Below are 22,252 nucleotides of genomic sequence, written 5' to 3' on the forward strand. Positions count from 1 at the left end.
AAATTTCATGCTTAAGTTACCCCCACTATGCTGCCCTAAACAGACCTTCCCTGGATGCTAGAAAATGATGATGATATATTTGAGAAGCTATTTTTCAGCAGAGTGCAACTATATTTTATGTGCAATTTCTTATTAGTCTGGCTTTTGAAAGCCCACCTGAATAGTTTCTGCTTGTTTGTTGCCTGCATTTTTTTTTAATTAAGCCCATTATTTTTTGAATTTTTCTTTGGGTCGATCTAGAGAAGTGGGAATGTTATTAACAACCACTATTCTTTATATGAAACTTATTTATATTATTTTCAATTATTGCTCCCAGACATTTTAACACCTAGTCTACATCCCTTTTGGTTAAACTGCTGGTGACTATATGGCCAGATAAATAGCAATCTTAAAGGTGTGCAGAATTGAAACTGACAAGAACCTTTACAAACTTACTAATTTTCCAAATAATACGAAAATTTGTGAAATCAATTCTTGTCCTCTGAAACTCCACATGAGAATATCTAATTCTCTTATATTTTCTCACACAATCCCACAGTGAACTTGTGGAGTAGGTACTATGATTATACTCATTTTACAGATAAGGAAACAGAAGCCCAGCTGGTGAAATGACTAATGTAAGGACACACAAATAATGAGTGATAGAACCATGATTTAAACACACCTCAAATATGTGCTCTTTTTGCCTCAGTTTAAAAATGGGTAGGATTTCAGTAAAACTTTCAATTTTAGGTATAAGTAGACAGAAATATTTCAAGGATATACTAAACCTGAACATTTCTATAATGAGTTTGACCAGTTCACTTTTGTAGAGCATTCTACGCAAGAACAATAGAATAAATATTTTATACACATGAAACATGAACCAGGATAGAACATATGCATTTAGAAGGGTTCAAGTAATATGAAAATGGTTCTCTGACTACATATACTTAAATTTAAAATTCAGTGATGGAAAGATCTCCTGAAAATGCCTAAATATTGAAACACTAATAACATATTTTAAGTAAACCATGGGTTAAAGAAAACTAGAGCTTTCCGTCTGGCCGCAGCCATAAGGTAAACCAAAATGGGTGCTTAGAAGTACATCCAGGAGGCATGGAGGAAGCAGCCCAATGTAATGCGCTTCCTTCTCAGGGTGCACTACTGGCAGTACTGCCATCTCTCTGTGCTCCACAGCCTCTCCTCCACACCACCACCACCTGACAAAGCATGCAGGCTGGGATACAAGGCCAAGCAAGGTTATGTCATATATCTGATTGGTGTGCGCCATGGAGGCCCCAAACGCCCTGTTCCTAAGGGTGTGACCTACCACAAGCCTGTCAATCATGTTGTTAACCAGCTAAAGTTTGCCCGAAGTCTTCAGCCTGTTGCCAAGGAGAGAGCTGGATGCCACTGTGGGGCTCTGGGAGTTCTGAATTCTTACGAGGTTGGTGAAGATTCCATGTACAAATTCTCTGAGGTTATCCTCATTGATCCATTCCATAAGGTTATCAGAAGAAATCCAGACAACCAATGGATCACCAAATCAGTCCACAATCACAGGGAGATGCAAGGACTGACATGTGCAGGTCGCAAGAGCCATGACCTTGGGAAGGGCCACAAATTCCACCACACTATTGGTGGTTCTCGCCATGCAGCTTGCAGAAGTTGCAATACTCTCCAGCTCCACCGTTACCGCTAATATAAGTAATGTTTGTAAAATTCTTACCTAATAAACAATTTAGGACAGTCAAAGAAAGAAAGAAAGAAAGAAAGAAAGAAAGAAAGAAAGAAAGACCTCCAAAGTGCCCAACCAGTGTGGTTCAGTGGTTGAGCATCTATCCATGCACCATGAGGTCGCCAGTTCGATTCCCTGTCAGGGCACATGCCTGGGGTGTGGGTGCGATCCCTCGGGGAGTGTGTAGGAGGCAGCCTATTGATGTTGATGTTTCTTTCTCATCAATGTTTGTATCTGTCCCTCTCCCTTCTTCTCTCTCTCTAAAATCAATAAAAAACATATTAAAAAAAACTTGAAGGTGAAATTAGAAAGTACTTTGAACTAAATGCAAATGAAAACACAGTATACCAAAATTTGGGGGAAGCTGCTAAAGAAGTAGTTATAGGAGAAGGGCAAATTTATATCACTAGACTTCTATACAATATAGTCCTCCCTTATCTGCATTTCACTTTCTGTGTTTTCAGTTACCCTCTGTCAACCACGGTCTGAATATATTAAATGGAAAATTACAGAAATAAAAACTCATAAGCGTTAACTTGTGGGCTGTTCTGAGTAATGTGATGGTGCCTTGCACCTGTCCACTCTATCCCACCTGAGATGTGAATCATCCCTTTTTCCAGCATCTCAGCATATCCTCACTGTATATACTCCTTGCCTTTTAGTGACTTAGTAGCCATCTCGGTTATCATATCTACTATGAAGGTATCACAGTGCTTGTGTTCAAGTAACCTTTATTTTACTTAATAATGGCCCCAAAGCACAAGAGTAATGATGCTGGTAATTCAAATATGCCAAAGAGAATCCATAAAGTGTTTCCTTTAAGTGAAAAAGTGAAAGTTCTAGACTTAATAAGGAAATAAAATAAATTATATGTTGAGGTTTCTAAGGTCTACAGTAAAAATAAATCTTCTATCCATGAAATTGTGAAGACAAAAAAGAAATAAGTGCTAGTGTTGCTGTCACACCTCAAACTGCAAAAGTTACCACCAGGGTATATAATAAGTTCTTAGTTAAGATGGAAAATGCATTAAATTTGTGTGTTGAAGACATGAACAGAAAATATATATACGATTCGGTATCTGAGGTTTCAGGCATCTACTGGGGGTCTTGGATTGTATCCCCCATGGATAAGGGGGCGTGAATTACTATATTAGAAAAGAAGAAAGGTCTCAAATGAATGGCCTCAGCTTCTATTTTAAGAAACTAGAAAAAAAGAATAGGTTTAAACTGAGAAGAATAGGCAAATATGACAATAGAACAGAATAGAGAACAAGTTTGCAAAGTTTTTCTGAAGTGAGAAGATAGTAAATATTTTAGGGATTAGATTTTTTGTTCCAACTACTCAACCCTGCTACTTTGGCACAAAATCAGCCATAGACAATACTTAAATGAATGAAGCATACACGTGTTCCAATAAAACTTTGCTTATGGACACTGAAATCTGAATTTCCTATAAGTTTCATGTGTCATGAAATGTTGTTGTTTTCTTCCAACCATTTAAAAATATAAAAATCATGCTTAGCTTGAAGACCATGTAGAAAACAAGCACATAAGAAAAATTTGTTGAAAGAAAGTGGGATTATTCACATCTTCACAGAGACTAAAATATGGCCATGTTACCTTGGAGGAATTATAGTTATGCCATTCAAATACTAGGAAATCATAAGGGGGGGGGAGAGAGAACAAAATGAACCATTGATAGGGAGGTACAAGGAATGACTTGGAGCAAATACCCTCTCTCTTGGATGTGAGTCAACAGAATTGAACATGAAGAGAGGAGGAGGGTTGGCAGGTCAGTTTTGGAAGACTTTTAATGAGGTGCTAAAAAAAATTCTTTTCTCCAACCACAGCATCTTGGCTTTTCCAGCATCACTGCCCCTCCATCCCCTCATGGGGGTGTCCAGAGTGGTGCTTTGTAGGGCTAACATTGACTGAAGCAGTGCCTTGACCAAGCAAAGCTAAAGGGTGTAGCTCCTCATTGCCCATTAGGAGGGTACATATAAGGAGGGTAGAAGTCCTGGAGTAGACCACTGGATATGTGTTGCTCAGGGTTAATAACCCAAGCTGTTACATTTAATCTCTGCACAACTAAAGAAACATTCCTATATGTTTAGATACATGTGAAAGGAATAAACTGCATACATTCCATAGTCAGTGAATCACAAGAGTAGAGGCTCTTGGATTTGGCAGCTACTGGTAGATTCAAAGGATGTTGCTGAGAAGCAACAGTTTTAGCAAATAGTTCCCCTATTTACTGAAACTTGGAGAGTGTTGCTAATATTTGGGACCAAGAATATTATATAGTGTTTAACAGCCCCAGGGATTTCATGAGCTTTCTAGATTTTAAAATCATCATCTATGAAAAACAACTATGTCTTGATTTCAACGTGTCCCTGAGTTATTAAAATGGCTATGACTCTGAACTAGGTGTGTGTCTGTGGGAGGTTGTGGCTTAGAAGCAACACTGCTGTCAGAATTCTTATTTTTTGATGGATATTTTCTAGTAGCTCTCTAGGGTCTAGGACAGGTCTAACAGTGTAAAATGTTGACTCTTTCCTTTCCTTTAGTCTTCCCTGAAAAGAACTTCCAAGAGTGCCTCTAGACCCTGCCTCAGTGGTGTGCAGCCCTTACTGTTCAAGTTACTTCTCTTTAGGTCTGACATAATTCCTTTGGTTTAGTGTTCTTGATGAAACCCTGAGTCCTAGGTCCAGAGGTATTTTATATAATGCATAGGGTTAGAAGCTGAATCTGACTAGAAATCAGTGTCTCCTTTACTCCTATTATCCAATTGGAGGAAATAAAAATTTAAGTAGGATCTTACCCAGTGACCAGAATTAACTTTCTTTAATTCTTAAATTCTAAGGTTCAATACACTTAAATTCTAAGTGTAATCCCAATGACTATTTATATAAAATTCCCTATATATGCTAAATATATATCTCACTTATATGATAAACAACTATCCTATATATATGGGTCAAGCTACCTCCACAGAATGACAGATTTGGGAAGGCTATGTGCGACGACAGAATCAGGACCTAACCATGAAAGCTGGACTGAGTAGCTTAATTAAATAATATGAAATTTAAGGTGAGTCAACAGTGCAATTTGCCTGTGCATGGACTTCTGGGATAGTGAAACTTGCTCTCTAGAGTGGCAAAGTGAGTTCTGCACTGTTGTGGGTTAGTGTGTTCAATTCTGGCTGCTACACTGGGCTAATGGATGAAGACATATCTATTGCAATTTTTTTCTGAAGACATCAGAGTGTTAAGAGCACCTAAAACCATCCAAATGAGAAAAAGTTTGGAGGAATGAGAGTGATTGTCCTGGAGATGAACAACTTTAGAGCACAGGGATGCCCTAGATAGACGAAACAAGTATACAAGATGAGTGTGGATGGGAGAGTTGGAAGGGGTCGACCTCAGCGAACATACCTCAATCATATTGAGGATGTTTTTAGCAAAGGCCAGCTTAGGAGTAACCTAATTAAGTTAATAACAGTGTACCTACATATATAGTTTAAGTTTAAAAAATTTGGCTCTCAAAAGAAATTTCAATTATTGTACTGTTGATATTTGGCTCTGTTGACTAATGAGTTTGCCGACCACTGCCCTAGAACAAATGGGGAGTAAACACTGTAAGTCCCAAATGGAAGGGATGGATGGAAGGTGCAGTACAGAATAATAGTAAGCACTTTCCAAATAGGGAAAATTGCCCCACATAGCAGTGATTTGTTAATCCCTGGAGGTACTTGAGCCAGTTATCCACTTGGCTGGGATCCTGAGGAGGATACTCAAATATCACATGTATGTTACCCAGGGATGCATGGCACATAACACCTGGCACTCCTCAACATGTAGAAATAGTAGAGCATCTCCTCCAGGACATTCACATATAGATCTATAGATATATAGATATACTAGAGGCCCAGTGCACGAAATTCATGCACGGTGGGGGGGGGTGTCCCACAGCCCAGCCTGCACCCTCTCCAATCTGGGACTCCTTGAGGGATGTCCCAGTGGATTGGGCCTAAATGGGCAGTCGGACATCCCTCTCACAATCCAGGACTGCTGGCTTCCAACCACTCGCCTGCCTGCCTGCCTGATTGCCCCTAACCACTTCTGCCTGCCAGCCTGATCATCCCCTAACCACTGCCCTGCCAGCCTGACCTGCAGGCCTGGTTCCCCCCAGCTGCCCTCCCCTGCAGGCCTGGTCCCCCCCAACTGCCCTCCTCTGCTGGCCATCTTGTGGTGGCCATCTTGTGTCCACATGGGGGTGGCCATCTTTGACCACATGGGGGTGGCCATCTTGTGTGTTGGAGTGATGGTCAATTTTCATATTACCTCTTTATTATATAGGATAGATATATGGATGTATAGATGTATAGCTCAGATGTAATGATTCAGTAGAAAAGATTCTGGACATTCACATATAGATCTATGGATCTATAGATCTATAGATCTATAGATATATAAATATATAGATATATAGATATACAGATGTTATATAGATAGATAGATAGATAGATAGATAGATAGATAGCGAGATGTATAGATATATATCTCAGATGTAATGATTCAGTAGAAAACTTGTTTGGTGTACATCTTCTATCAGAAAGGACAGAGATATCCTGTGACATTCCCAGATCCAAAGAAGATAGAATGGTCCTAAGGTAAACATGGTCATCATTTTTTTTAGCAAGAGCATGATGGCGGTGGCTTATCTCCTAGTCTGCTATGCTCTTTCATAGTCTAGGCCCCTCCATACTCTCCAAATGAACTGCAATTGAAGTGTTGACAAGCTTGAAGAAAGTGGTCAAAAGTAGATTGAAACTCTGTCAACAAGAATGTTTTTATATGTGGCTGAGTTGAGGGACATCTAAGAGTTTAGATATCAGGAATTGCTCTGAGTAAACAAGTTTAAATCCCCTGGGAAATAGTCTTTCAACCTCTTATCCTTGAGACATGTCTATCAAAGACTTGCTGTGGTTCTGTGTCTTGTTCTACAAATCAGTATCCCCTCTAGACACAGCAGTGCTAGTTTGCTCACCAGAGAAAACATTCTCTGGATAGAAACAGTCATTTATGCAGGTGACATGATCTTCTGATTTCTGGGAATAACTCTTTAAAAATTTTCTATATCTCTAGGACCTTTCTTTCCCATCCTTCCTATCCTTTTTTATCCCAAATGAATTATTTTCCAGTGGACATGTTTTTACAATAAAAGCCAAAAAAAGTGTGCTTTGTAAGAATGGTGAAATTAGGGTTCTTCTTTCAGACAAGGTAAGTATCAGTTTTTTCAGACTGTGGAAAGTCATGGAACTATAGTTGATCTACTGAGACTTTAGCTAAAGCTAATCTTTTCAGTTGCTATTTTTGGGTTACTTCTTTACTCTGCTGGTTTAAACCTGTCTTAAAGGTATGAATAGCATGGGGTATCACAAAATCTAGAACATGGTAGAAAGTGGGCTGGGAAAAAAGTGGTTCTTCATTCTATAGCAATACCACTTAATGAGTGAGTCAACCACCTTGCCTTTCAGACACTGTTAGAACCACATGGGGCCTTAGAGATCACATAGTCCTATCCCCTCATTTATACCTGAGACCCAGAATGGAACTGACTAAGCTAAGTTCACAAACGCTAATGAAGAGAAGATTGCTGACCAGGTTGCCCAAAGGCCTGTTAATTACTCTTTCCACTATGCATCCAAACACCCCAATGTAAGGAAATTATACATTTTCAATAGAGTAGGCCAATGACTCTATCCAGTTTTGTGGTTTAAATAATAACAGTCACTGTTCATTGAGTACTTTATGTGGGTTATCTCATTTATTGAGCCACAACATGTAATAAGGAGTCTGACACCATTTTTTGATGTTTGAATATGGCAGCTTTTAATGCTCCCCCTCTCCCCCATCCCATTATTCCCCACATTTGGGTAAGATGATAAGAAAGCTTGGTGCACACTCCTTTATTGCTGGCAGGAGATTCAAATCATACAAGCTCTTGGACCCTTGTGGGAACCCTCACTTCCACCGCCTAACCACAATAAAACCCCTGCCCAGTCTCCCTTCCTTGCTCTGTAAAGCCATTTTGGACCAGATTGGGAGGCTTTTCCTGCTTTTCCCAGAAAAAAAATAAAGTAATTAGCAAACCTTTCATACCCTCTTGGTGTGTTTGGCATCATCAGTCTTAGCATGGGAACCAAATTTGGAGTAGATGACCACGGCACAACTCTGAAATACTAGTATGCGTATTATTATCAATATGTTACAGATGAGGAAATTGAGCACTAGAGAGGTCAAAGTAATGCACAAGGGCCGCAAAAAGGCTTGCAAAGTTACAGAAACCTCTTCTGAAAATAAATATAATACTAATATTTCAATGCAGAACCTAAGAATATTCTATGGCTACTGTGTGATATCAAAATGTAAGCAAGGGATTTAAGAAGAATCATAACTTCTAGGCAGAGTTCTTACTCAAGGTCACACAGCTAGTAAGTAATGGAACTAACTGATACTCAGGCACTGGGACTCTGTAATGGACATTCTAAACACCTCAAGCTGAAATCTGTCTTATTGGAAAGCTTGTACTCTTTCCACTGTGGCAGGAAAATAAACTTTGGTTGATGAAGCTGTAGAAAGACTATGTATATTTAAAAATAATAATAAATACTAAGCATTGTGATAAGTTTTAAATTTAATCTTTATTGCAATTCTATGAACTGAATACCATTTTTATCCTCATTTTACAGATAAGAAAATTGGAGGCTCAGAGAGTTTAAGAAACATGCCCAAGGTCACACAGCTAGTAAGCAAAGTAACTGGCTTGGAAAGCTTTATGAGTTGATGTATTAGAGGTCATAGTCTAATGTTCATTTATAATATGGGCATTTTGGGTTCTCCCAGGTCTGTAACAATAAAGGTAATATTTTCCCCTATTGAGCAGTAAGCCATTTATAAACATCATCCTATTTAAATTTAGAGCTGTGTTATAATGTAAATGCTACTTTTATCTCCATTTTACAGAAGAACCACTTGAGTCTCAGAGAGGTTAACAAAATATGTGCAAGGAAAGCCAACTAATGTATAGACCAGTGGTTCTCAACCTTCCTAATGCCACGACCCTTTAATACAGTTCCTCATGTTGTGGTGACCCCCAACCATAAAATTATTTTCGTTGCTACTTCATAACTATAATTTTGCTACTGTTATGAATCGTAATGTAAATATCCGATATGCAGGATGCATTTTCATTGTTACAAATTGAACATAATTAAAGCATAGTGATTAATCACAAAAACAATATGTAATTATATATGTGTTTTTCTATGGTCTCAGGCGACCCCTGTGAAAGGGTCGTTCAACCCCCAAAGGGGTCGCGACCCACAGGTTGAGAACCGCTGGTATAGACCTTGGATAGAGCTGTGATTTGAATTCTGTCTGATTATAATGCCCAAACTCTGAAAGACTTACTTGCTGGTTTTATAGCTTGAGCCCTAATTCTCTTTTATGCCCACTGAAAGTACACACTATCTATCAAGGACCTAGCCATATCTTTAGGATTTTAAAGCATAGCCAGCTGCACTGCCACGGCCCTCCCCCCATCAGCACCTCTTGAGCTGTTGCAGCATATTCCTCCTCAGCACCTCCTGTCAGATTCCTCATTCCTGCTGATTTCAGGGACTGGATTGTCACTGGAATTGCCATTGCTGCTGTAGCTACTCAGGCAGCACATGCTGCAAGTCCTTGTTATCTCTGGACAGCTCTTTTTGGTATGTTAAGGATTTATTCAGTATAAAAGGAAGAAGCAAAGAGTACCTTCTTCTGCCCATACTTTTCTCTTCATGAATATCCTGGAGTTTGTATCCCTGGAAAAGGAACTGAAAATTCACATACCCAGAAAGAGAGTTCTGCGTGGACCTACAGAAAATGGATAAGAATGCACCTACTGGGGGAGGCTCAAGAATGGTCCTCAGGGACCCATAAGCCCTGAAAACAAGTGCATCCCTACAAAAAGATCCAAAAAAGTGGACATAATTCCTTCAGTTTTCTTTCCCCAAGATTAGAATATGATTATCACTACTTTACCATAAAGGAAGTTCATGTTCACACATGATGGAGACAGTGCACTAAGACTTATGTGGACCCAAAAAGAAATGGAGAAGCATCACCTGCAGAGTTAAGCTTCTGTTTTTCCCACCTTCAGAAAATTATAGATTTCAGGGTAGTGGGCAACAGGGAACATAGAAGCAATGAAGGTGCTTTTATAGTAGTAGAAAGAGCCCTTGAGTTGGTGTGAGGCAGGTCTAAGTTAGTTGTTTCAGCTCTGCCCTTGTACAGCAGTATGACCTTGGACAATCCCTCACCTTTCTCTTCTCAGGCCTTCAAGTACTTCCTCATTGGAACTTCAGTGATCTATGTTCTTGTTTTCTCTTTTTTCAAAATTTCTTGCAGCTATAGTAGTATTTGATTTTATTTAAGAATATGACAAACTTTCCTCAGGTGCCTCATAGGATGTGTTTGGCTCTGTGCAAGTTCCTCAAATAGAGCTACATTCAAAGAACCTAGGGAACACAAAGGCAGGGAGAGTCAGGGCAGGCATCTCAGAAGAGGTGCCTCTGAATCTATGCCCTAAAGGATGAGGGGCGGGAAATAAGACCAGGTAGAAAAAGGGCACAAGCTCTTCTGAATCATCTGAAGTTGTGGAAGGGTCAACGAGTACATGGCTCATTTCCCAGAACTTGGGAACTATAAGAGAAATTTGGTATTGCTCTAGGGAGGTGTGTGGTGGTAGGAAATGAGTTTAGAGAGCTAAGAGGCCAAGACCAAATCATGGATCGACTTGAATGGCTTGTCAAGGAGTTTGGACTTTGTTCTGTTGTAAGCACAGGCTGCCAACAAAGGTTTTCTAGAAGTGCAATTGCATAATCAGAATTTTTGTGCAAGAACATCACTCAGTTCTTAGTATGGAGGATGAACTATAGTGGGGAGACTCTGGAGGCCAGGAAGCTAGCTAGGATGCTAGTTATATTGCAGACAAAGGACAAGGGCCCTCTGGTGGACAATGATCTCCACCTCCTGATATATGATATATATGATATATTCACACCCTTGTTCATCCCTTTCCCCTTGAGTGCAGGTTGGACCCAGTGTCTCACTCTTAAGAACAGGATGATGTCGCTTCCAAGATTAGATTATGGAAAGACTGTGATTTTCGAAGTCAGCTGCTGTGTTGTAACCTGCCCTCTGGAGAGGTCCAAATAGCAAATAAATTATGTCTCTGGTCAAAAGCCAGCTAGGACCAGAGACCTGTTCACAGCCACTTGAGCAAACTGGGAAGTGGGTCTTCTGAGGCAGGACAACAGCCACATCAGTAACCTTGGAAATAGATCTTATTCCAATGGAGCTTTGAGATAACTGTACTCCCAGCCAAATCCTTGACTCCAATCTTGTGAGAGACCCTGAGCCAGCTACACCATGCCTGGATTCCTAGCCCACGGAAATGGTGAGATAATAAGTATCTATTGTTTTATGTTGCTAACATTTGAGGAAATTTCTTACAAAGAAATGGATAAATAATACTAGCCCCAACTAAGGCAATGGGAATGAAGAATAGATGGATTCTGGAAATAGAAGCAAACTTGGTTGGAGTGTGAGAGGGAAAGAAATATGTGAGTAGACATGGATAATGTTTAAATGAGGTGGAAAATAGAGTAGAAGGTGTTGCTTTGTTGAGGAAAATGATGAGCTAGTTTGGTCCCCTCAATGTTTGAGGGCCTGTAGGACATACTAATAAATATATTCAAGAGGCAGTTGAATCCAAAGGTCTGAGGCTCAGAAAAACCATATATATGGACTGGATTCCTTTATCATCAGACAAGTGTTGTTGTTGTTGTTGTTGTTGTTGTTGTTGTTGTTGTTCTTCTTAAATATATTGTTGTTGTTGTTGTTGTTGTTGTTGTTGTTGTTGTTGTTGTTGTTGTTGTTGTTGTTGTTGTTGTTGTTGTTCTTCTTCTTCTTCTTCTTCTTCTTCTTCTTCTTCTTCTTCTTCTTCTTCTTCTCTCTCTCTCTCTCTCTCTCTCTCTCTCTCTCTCTCTCTCTCTTCCATGTATACCTTCTCCCAAGCAGTTACCTCCCATTCTAAAATACTTTTCCTTCACTTTGTAGCCATATTTGGGTCCCAGTTTTACCTAACTGATAACTCCAAATATTAGTGAATCTCTCTCCACCTTTCAAATTTACCTGAGCCTTCTCCAAATGGGAGAAGTTCCAGTGGAAAGAATGCTCTGCAAATCTGCCGTTGGCTTCTACTTGTAGTCATTGGCAAAATCTCTAGAGTTCATATGTAGTTTATACACACAGCCTAATTTCTTCTTTGTAAATAAATCATATGAAGTAACAAAGCAGGAGAGCTTGTTACAGGAAGAAATCCAGTACATGGAGAGTCTAGAAGATGTCAAGTTGATCCAAAGATCTTTTTCAGGAGTTGGTGGTGGTGAGGGTGTTTTTGTCTAACCTGCAGAATGTAAACAGAGCCTGCAGACAGACTGAAAGACAGCTCTATCAGCTCTGCTGGAGGTGTTGACACCACTATCCTACCCAGGGTGTGAGCACAGAAGTTTGTTACCATTCTAATTTTGCTGAACTGTTTGGGGCTTTTGACATTACAGATATCCTGTTCTTGTACATAGAGACTCAGAAGAATCTTAAAGTTAGAAGGCACCTTAGAGGTCTTTTTAGAACAGAGTCCACAAAGTAATTCTGGATATTTAAAGCTATGTACTTGCAAATAAACAATGGTACTTCAATTGAACAATTAATAAAGCAACAAATAGAATTATTTTTAATTGAACAATATTAGTAGATGGAATTAGATTTTATTATATATAAAACCACCTTAAATTTGATGGAGCAATAGTTCATTTGAACAAAAGTGATGTGCATATAAATGATTATGGTTATACACAGAATCATATAGTACTAAACTAAAGTCACATATAAAAATCCATTCTCTTCATCTTAAAAAAGCCAGGGTCTGTGTTCTCTATCTCTATTAATGTTGCCTCCCTCTCTATGCACCCCCACACAAGGTGAAACAGAGAATCCTATCTCTTGATCCTACCACTTCTCATTTTCATTGTTACTACCCCCAATCAGGTCTTTCTTACCTGAACCAAAATGAAACAACCGCTTGGCCAATTCCCCCACCTCCGGTCTCTTCTAGCTCCAATTTATCCTTCACACTGCAGTCAACTAGATTTTGATAAAGCACTGACCAAAATCCTTTTGTGGTTCCCACTGAGTACAGAATTAAAGTTCAACACCTTAGTGTATCATTTAAGCAGAACCTTTTCTACCAATCCAGTCTAATTTCCTTAACATCGCTCTACCCCCTTTCTCTGCAGCCATGCTATTTAACCACATGAAGTTCCCTGACTCCAACATATATGACTGAATCTTTTTCATGCCGTTCTATTAGCCTGAAATGTCCACTACTCCTTCTCTTCCTATAAAAGTCCTACATACTATATATCAGTGATGGCGAACCTTTTGAGCTTGGCTTGCCAGCATTTTGAAAAACCCTAAGTTAACTCTGGTGCCGTGTCACATATAGAAATTTTTTGATATTTGCAACCATAGTAAAACAAAGACTTATATTTTTGATATTTATTTTATATATTTAAATGCCATTTAACAAAGAAAAATCAACCAAAAAAATGCGTTCACGTGTCACCTCTGACACGCGTGTCATAGGTTCGCCATCACTGCTATATAGGGTTGAGCTTAAATTATATCTTCTCTACCCTTTGGGACAGTATGGATGGACCTGGAAAATATTATGCTAAGTGAAATAAGCCAATCTGGGAAAGACAAATATAACATAATCTCACTTATTTGTGGAATCTAATGAGCAGAATGAATTGACCAACAAAATAAGATACAAAGCACAGAGGCATGGAAAAGACTAACATACCTCAATGTGGGTTGGGGGATGAGACGAGATAAACCAAAGAACTTATATACTTACTAGAGGCCCGGTACACAAATTCATGCACGGGTGGGGTCCCTTGGGATGGCCTGCGGGGATCAGGCTGAAACCGGCAGTCCAACACCATGGTGACTCCTGCCTGCTGCTCCCACTCATCCCGGCTCTGCTGGGCTTACCAAGGGCTAGTGCCCAATCAGCCCTGATCAGGAGAGGCTTGCGCTGCAGCAGGGGTGCTCACCAGCCATGAGCCCTGCATCTGGAGCCCTTCCTGAGGGGGGGGAGGGACTTGATCAGCTCTCTGGTGGGCGGTGGGACGCCTTTGATGGGCCAAGATCCGGATCCATCCACTGACGTTTGTGCCCAGTTGTTGGAGCCACCTGGCAGCCACTTTTATATTATTTCTTCCTTGTGGAGCATCTAGGGACTTCCAGGAGGCCTGTGGTGCTGTCGGGATTGTGCTGGTGGTGCTAGTCCATTGGTGCCTGGCCCGTTCTCTGGAGATTGGACCTGCAGGACTACTGAGGGAGTGAGTGGCTGCCGCTGGACTGGTGGGCCTCCAGACGGGTCAATCAGCTGAGCAGCGCTCCCGCTGTGGGAGTCCACTGAACAGCAAGGGGCAGCTCCTTCATTGAGCATCTGCCCCCTGGTGGTCAGTGCATGTCACAGCAATCAGTCATTCCACTGTTCGGTTGATTTGCATATTAGCCTTTTATTATATAGGACTAGAGACCCAGTGCATGAAATTTATGCACTGGGGGGGGGCAGGTCCCTCAGCCCAGCCTGCATCCTCTCGCAGTCCAGGAGCCCTCAGGGGATGTCTGACTGATGTGGAGGCGGGAGAGGCTCCCACCACTGTCGCTGCGCTTGCCAGACATGAGCCCAGCTTCTGGCTGAGAGGCACTCCCCCTGTGGGAGAGCACTGACCACCAGGGGCAGCTCCTGTGTTGTGCGTCTGCCCCCTGGTGATCAGTGCTTATCATAGTGACCAGTCGTTCTGTAGTTCAGTCAATTTGCATATTAGCCTTTTATTATATAGGATAGGCATAGCCCATGGACACAGGCAATAGGGTAGTAAAGACATGGAGGAGTAAGTAGAGGCTGGGAAGATGAGAGAAGGGGGGAGGAAAGGGGAGATATCTATAATACTATCAATAGTAAAACATATATTTAAAAATTATCTCTTCTCTAGGAAGCCCCTTCTTCAGCTTTCTCACAGACCCTGGGTCTATGATGGAATGGCTCCCATTTCATTCTGTCTCCAGACAGAGTCCCTTATTGACCTTCTCTCTCCAACCCTGTGTGCTTCTTATTGAAGCACACTTCCTGACACATAGAATACCTTAAAATTTTTATGAAATAAAAAACCTTGGGCTTTGGCAAAGCTTTTCAAAAGTTCCTGATGTTTTCACATTTAAATAAAATTAAATTTCAGTAAATTTTTAAAATAATGTCTACTTAGTATTATACATTTGTTTTTGCTTATTAGGGATTTCCGAGATCCACATATAAAAGCAGACTAATAATATCTAAGGGTAATATATGTATGGTAATTTAAACTTCTGTTAATTTTTGTTGATATTTCCATAGAGAATGACATATTTTAAAAATAAATGAGCTCTTAATTACTTTTTTAACAGGACATTTTTTTCTCTGTGAAGATTTCTTTAACACACAAAGTACTCACTTTTTTCTGTTAAAAAGAGAAATCTTTATTCTCTTGGCATTTCCTGGTAACATGGACTGGAAAAATTAGATTAGAAGTCATAATTACTTCTTTGCTAGAAGTATGTGCAGTCTAACAGATTGGGTGACCTTAAACAGATTATATTTAATTCAATTTTGTTTGTTTTTAATTTTTCCATTACAGTTGACATTCAATATATTAGGTTCAGGTGTACAGCATAGTGGTTAGACATTTATATAACTAATGAAATGATCCCATCAATAAGTCTAGAAACCACCTGGCACTGTACAATATTATTGACTATATTCCCTGTGCTGTACTAGTAATTTACAACCCCATGACTATTTTGTAACTATGATTTGTACTTCTTAATCTCTTCACTTTTTCACCATTACCTCCAACCCACCACTCATCTGGCAACCCTCAGTTTGTTCTCTATATCTATTTGTCTTTTTCTGTTTTGTGTGTTCATTTATTTTGTTCTTTAGGTTTTACATGTAAATGAAATACATGGTATTTATCTTTATCTGATTTATTTAACTTGGCATAATACTCTCTAGTTCCTCCATGTTGTCACAAATAGTAAGATTTCATTCATTTTATGACTGAGTAACATTCTATTGTATACATGTACCATCTTTTTATTTAAAAAGATGGATTACTTCCATAGCACTTGGATTACTTCCATAGCTTAACTATTATAAATAATGTTGTAATAAACATAGGGGTGCAAATATATTTTCAAATTACTGTTTTGGATTTCTTTCCATATATACCCAGAAATAGAAATGCAAGGTCATATAATAGTTCTATTTTCATTTTTTGAGGAACCTCCATACTGTTTTCCATAGTGGTTGCACCAATCTGAAATCCCATCAACAGTGCTCAAGGACAAATGTGAGGAGATAGTCCATTGTGGTTTTAATTTGCATTTCTCTGATTATTAATGACATTCAGCATCTTTTCATTTGTCTATTGGCCATCTGTATGTCCTCTTTGGAGAAATGTCTATTCAGGTCCTTTGCCCATTTTTTAATCTGATTGTTTTTGGAGTTTTTGGTGTTGAGTTATATGAGTTCTTTACAAATTTTGGATACTAATCCCTTATCAGATATATCTTTGGTGAATATGTTCTCCCATTAGGTGGGTTTTCTTTTTATTTTGTTGATGGTTTCCTTTGCTGTGCAAAAAAAAAAAATTAGTTTGCTGTAGTCTCATTTATTTTTTGTTTGTTTGTTTCCCTTGCCTGAGGAGATATATTAGAAAAAAATATCACTAAGAGTAACGTCACTTTACTGCCATGCTTTCTTCTAGGACTTTTATGGTGTCTAGTATTGCATTTAAGGCTTTAATCCATTTTGTGTTTATTCTTATGTATGGTGTAAAAAGGAGGTCTAGTTTCACTTGTAGAATCTATCTGTCCAATTTTCCCAACATCATTTATTTAATAGACTATTTTAACCCTATTGTATATTCTTGTCTCCTTTGTCATATATTAACTGACCATATAGGCATGGGATTATTTCTGGGCTCTCCATTCTGTTCATTTGTTCTCTGTGTCTATTTTTTATAGACACAGTACCATGCTGTTTTAATTACTATAGTTTCATAGTATAGTTTGATAACAGGTAGCATAATATATCAAGTTTGTTCTTCTTTCACAAGATTTCTGTGGCTATTGGGGTCTCTTGTGGTTCCATATAAAATTTTAGATTATTTGTTATAGTTCTGTGCAAAATATCATTGGTATTTTGATAGGGATTGCATTGAATCTATAGATTGCTTTGGGTAGTATGGACATTTTAGTGATGTTGATTCTACCAATCCATGAAAATGGTATATTCTTCCATTTGTTTATGTCTTCCTATATCTCTTTTTTTCAACGTCCTGTAGTTTTCCGAGTATAGGTCTTTTACCTCCTTAAGTTTATTCCTACGTACCTTAATTTTTTTGTTGCAATGGTAAATGGGATTATTTATTTAGTTTTTCCTTTTGAGAGTTCATTATTGGTGTATAAAAAAAGCCATCAATTTTGTAGTGTTGATTTTGTATCCTGCTATATTGCCAAATTCATTTATTAAATCTGGTGGTTTTTTTGGTGGAGTCTTTAGAGTGTTCTATGTACAATAATCATGTCATCTGAGAATAATGAGAGTTTTACTTCCTCCTTCCCAATTTGGGTGCCTTTATTTCTTCTTCTTGTCTGATTGCTGTGGCTAGGACTTCCAGTACTATGTAGAATAAGAGTGGTGAAAGTGGACATCCCTGTCTTGTTCCTGTTCTTAGAGGAAATGGTTTTTGCCCATTGAGTATGATGTTCTCTGTAGGTTTGTCATATATGGCGTTTATCATGTTGAGATATTCTCCCTCTATTCCCACTTTGCTGAGAGTTTTTATCAAAAATGGGTGTGGGATTTGTGGAATGCTTTTTCTGCATCTATTGATATGATCATGTGATTTTTGCCTTTTAATTTGTTTATGTGATATATCACATTTATTAATTTGCAAATATTGTACCAGCCTTGCATCCATGGAATAAATCCTGCTTGGTCATGGTGTATGATCTTTCTAATGTACTGCTGGATCCGATTTGCTAGAATTTTGTTGAGGATTTTCCCATCTATGTTCATCATGGATATTGGCCTATAATTCTCTTTCTTTGTAATGTCTTTATCTGGTTTTGGAATTAGGATACTGCTGATCTCATAAAAAGAGTTTGAAAGTGTTCCTTCCTCTTGGATTTTTAAAAAGTTTGAGGAGTATAGATGTTAGTTCTTCTTTGAATGTTTGGTAAAACCCCCTTTGAAGCTGTCCAGACCTGGGATTTTGTTTGCTGGGAGGTTTTTTTTAAAAAATATATTTTATTTATTTTTTACAGAGAGGAAGGGAATCTATCTGTCCAATTTTCCCAACATCATTTATTTAATAGACTATTTTAACCCTATTGTATATTCTTGTCTCCTTTGTCATATATTAACTGACCATATAGGCATGGGATTATTTCTGGGCTCTCCATTCTGTTCATTTGTTCTCTGTGTCTATTTTTTATAGACACAGTACCATGCTGTTTTAATTACTATAGTTTCATAGTATAGTTTGATAACAGGTAGCATAATATATCAAGTTTGTTCTTCTTTCACAAGATTTCTGTGGCTATTGGGGTCTCTTGTGGTTCCATATAAAATTTTAGATTATTTGTTATAGTTCTGTGCAAAATATCATTGGTATTTTGATAGGGATTGCATTGAATCTATAGATTGCTTTGGGTAGTATGGACATTTTAGTGATGTTGATTCTACCAATCCATGAAAATGGTATATTCTTCCATTTGTTTATGTCTTCCTATATCTCTTTTTTTCAACGTCCTGTAGTTTTCCGAGTATAGGTCTTTTACCTCCTTAAGTTTATTCCTACGTACCTTAATTTTTTTGTTGCAATGGTAAATGGGATTATTTATTTAGTTTTTCCTTTTGAGAGTTCATTATTGGTGTATAAAAAAAGACATCAATTTTGTAGTGTTGATTTTGTATCCTGCTATATTGCCAAATTCATTTATTAAATCTGGTGGTTTTTTTGGTGGAGTCTTTAGAGTGTTCTATGTACAATAATCATGTCATCTGAGAATAATGAGAGTTTTACTTCCTCCTTCCCAATTTGGGTGCCTTTATTTCTTCTTCTTGTCTGATTGCTGTGGCTAGGACTTCCAGTACTATGTAGAATAAGAGTGGTGAAAGTGGACATCCCTGTCTTGTTCCTGTTCTTAGAGGAAATGGTTTTTGCCCATTGAGTATGATGTTCTCTGTAGGTTTGTCATATATGGCGTTTATCATGTTGAGATATTCTCCCTCTATTCCCACTTTGCTGAGAGTTTTTATCAAAAATGGGTGTGGGATTTGTGGAATGCTTTTTCTGCATCTATTGATATGATCATGTGATTTTTGCCTTTTAATTTGTTTATGTGATATATCACATTTATTAATTTGCAAATATTGTACCAGCCTTGCATCCATGGAATAAATCCTGCTTGGTCATGGTGTATGATCTTTCTAATGTACTGCTGGATCCGATTTGCTAGAATTTTGTTGAGGATTTTCCCATCTATGTTCATCATGGATATTGGCCTATAATTCTCTTTCTTTGTAATGTCTTTATCTGGTTTTGGAATTAGGATACTGCTGATCTCATAAAAAGAGTTTGAAAGTGTTCCTTCCTCTTGGATTTTTAAAAAGTTTGAGGAGTATAGATGTTAGTTCTTCTTTGAATGTTTGGTAAAACCCCCTTTGAAGCTGTCCAGACCTGGGATTTTGTTTGCTGGGAGGTTTTTTTTAAAAAATATATTTTATTTATTTTTTACAGAGAGGAAGGGAGAGGGATAGAGAGCTAGAAACATCGATGAGAGAGAAACATCGATCAGCCGCCTCCTGCACACTCCCCACTGGGATGTGCCTGCAACCAAGGTACATGCCCTTGACCAGAATCGAACCTGGGACCCTTGAGTCTGCAGGCCGCCACTCTATCCACTGAGCCAAACCGGTCAGGGCTGCTGGGAGTTTTTTTTTTTTAATTTTGTTTTTGTTTTTACTATTACTGCTTCTATTTCATCAGTCGTTATTGGCCTCTTCAGGTTTTCTGATCCTTCCTGATTCAGTTTTGGGAGATTGCATTTTTCTAGGAATTTGGCCATTGCATCCACATTATCCAGCTCATTGGCATATAGTTGTTCATAGTATTTTCTTATAATCCTTTGTATTTCTTCGGTGTCCATGCTTACTCCTCCCATTTTATTTCTGATTTTATTTATTTTGGTCTTATCTCTTTTTCTTGATGAGTCTGGCTAATGGGTCATCAATTTTGTTTATCCTTGCAAAGAACCAGCTCTTGGTTTCATTGATTTTTTTTTTGTCTCTATGTTGTTTATTTCTGCTCTAACCTTTATTATTTCCTTCCTTCTACTTACTCTGGGATTTTCTTGTTGTTTTCTTTCTAGTTCTTTCAGTTGTAGGGTTAAATAGTTTATTGCTGATTTTTCTTGTTTTTTGAAGTATGCCTGTAGTGCTATAAATGTCCTTCTCAAGACTGCTTTTGCTGTGTCCCAGAGATTTGGGGTTGTTGTGGTTTCATTTTCATTTGTTTCCAGGTAGTTTTTTACTTTTTCTTGATCTCATTGGTAACCCACTCGTTGTTTAATAACATGCTATTTAGCCTCCATGTGTTTGAATGTTTTTGAGTGGTTTTACTGTAGTTGATTTCTAATTTCACTCCACTGTGATCTAAGAAGATGCTTGATATGATTTCAATCTTCTTCAATGTGTAGAGACTTGTTCTGTGTCCTAACATGTGGTCTCTCTTTGTGAATGATCTTTCTGCACTTGAGAAGAATGTATATTCTTCTGCTTTAGGGTGAGATGTTCTATAAATGTCAATTAAATCCATCTGATCCAGTGTCTCCTTCAGAGTCACTGTTTCATTGTTAAGTTTTTGTCAGGAAGATCTATCCAGTGAAGTGAGCAGGATGTTAAAATCTCCTAGTATGGCTGTATTGTTGATCTCTCCATTAAAGTCCTCTAGAAGTTTTTTAAAATATATTTAGGTGCTCCTATATTGGGTGTATATATGTTTACCAGGGTTATATCCTCTTGTTGGATTGATCCCTTTAGTATTGTGTAGTGAACTTTGTTGTCTCTTGTGATGGCTTTCATTTAGAAGTCTATTTTGTTGGATATGAATATTTCTTTTCCATTTGCATGGAAAATTTTTTCATCCCTTCACTCTCACCATGTGTGTGTCTTTTGTCCTGAGGTGGGTCTCTTGTAGACAGCATATAGTTGGTCATGTTTTTATATCCATTCAGCTACCCTATGCATTTTGATTGGAGTATTTTATCCATTTACATTTAGGGTTATTATTGATAGGTACTTATTTATTGCCATTTTAATTCTGTATTCCTAGGTTTCTCTCTCTCTGTTTCTTCTTCTCATCACAGCAGCCCCTTTAGCATTTCTTGTAATGCTGGCTTGGTGGTGATATACTCTTTTAGTCTTTTTTTTTATTTATTTTTTGTCTGGGAAGCTCTTTATCTGACCATCTATTTTGAATGATAACCTTGCTGGATATAGTAATCTTGTTTTAGGTCCTTGCTTTCCATTACCTTGAGTATGTCATGCCATTCCCTTCTGGCCTGATGAAAAATCAGTGTCAGCCTTATGGGAACTCCTTTGTAGGTAACAGTTTGCTTTTCTCTTGCTGCCTTTAAGATTCTCTCTTTGTCTTTAATGTTTGTCATTTTAATTATGGTGTGCCTGGGCGTGGTCCTATTTGGGTTCTTCTTGCTTGGGGTTCTCTGTGCCGCCTGAACTTGAGTGACTTTTTCCTTTACCAGATTATGGAAGTTTTCTGCCATTATTTCTTAAAAATGCTCTATCCCTTTTTCCCTTTCTGCCTCTTCTGGCACACCTGTTATTCTAATATTGTTACGTTTCATGTTGTCCCACAGCTCCCTTAAGCTGTCCTCCTATTTTTTAATTTTTTTTTCTTTTTGGTTCTCTGATTGATTTTTTTCAAACCTGTCTTCTAATTTCTTCCAACGTGTTCTTTATTTGTGTTATGTCATTCTGTATTTCTGTTTTCATAGTTGCTATATCTTTTCTCATGCTATTGAGCATCCTTACCATCATTACTCTGAACTCTGTTTCAGATAAATTTCTTATTTCTGCTTCATTTATATCTTCTTGTGGTGAATTCTCTACTTCTCTCATTTGGGGATTGTTTCTTTGTCTCCTCATTTTGGTTGTCTGTTTGGGTTTGTGACTATGTATTAGGTAGATCCTCTACGCCCTCAATCTCTATAGTGCAGCAGT

At 38.3% G+C, this 22,252-nt stretch overlaps 1 pseudogene; it reads left to right on the forward strand.

Moving 5' to 3' along the window:
• The first annotated feature begins 1,069 nt into the window (after positions 1 to 1,069).
• On the forward strand, positions 1,070 to 1,777 carry LOC102259359 (annotated as a pseudogene).
• Positions 1,778 to 22,252: the final 20,475 nt, after the last annotated feature.

Source organism: Myotis brandtii, unplaced genomic scaffold (assembly GCF_000412655.1).
Source record: "Myotis brandtii unplaced genomic scaffold, ASM41265v1 scaffold654, whole genome shotgun sequence".
Taxonomy (NCBI): domain Eukaryota; kingdom Metazoa; phylum Chordata; class Mammalia; order Chiroptera; family Vespertilionidae; genus Myotis; species Myotis brandtii.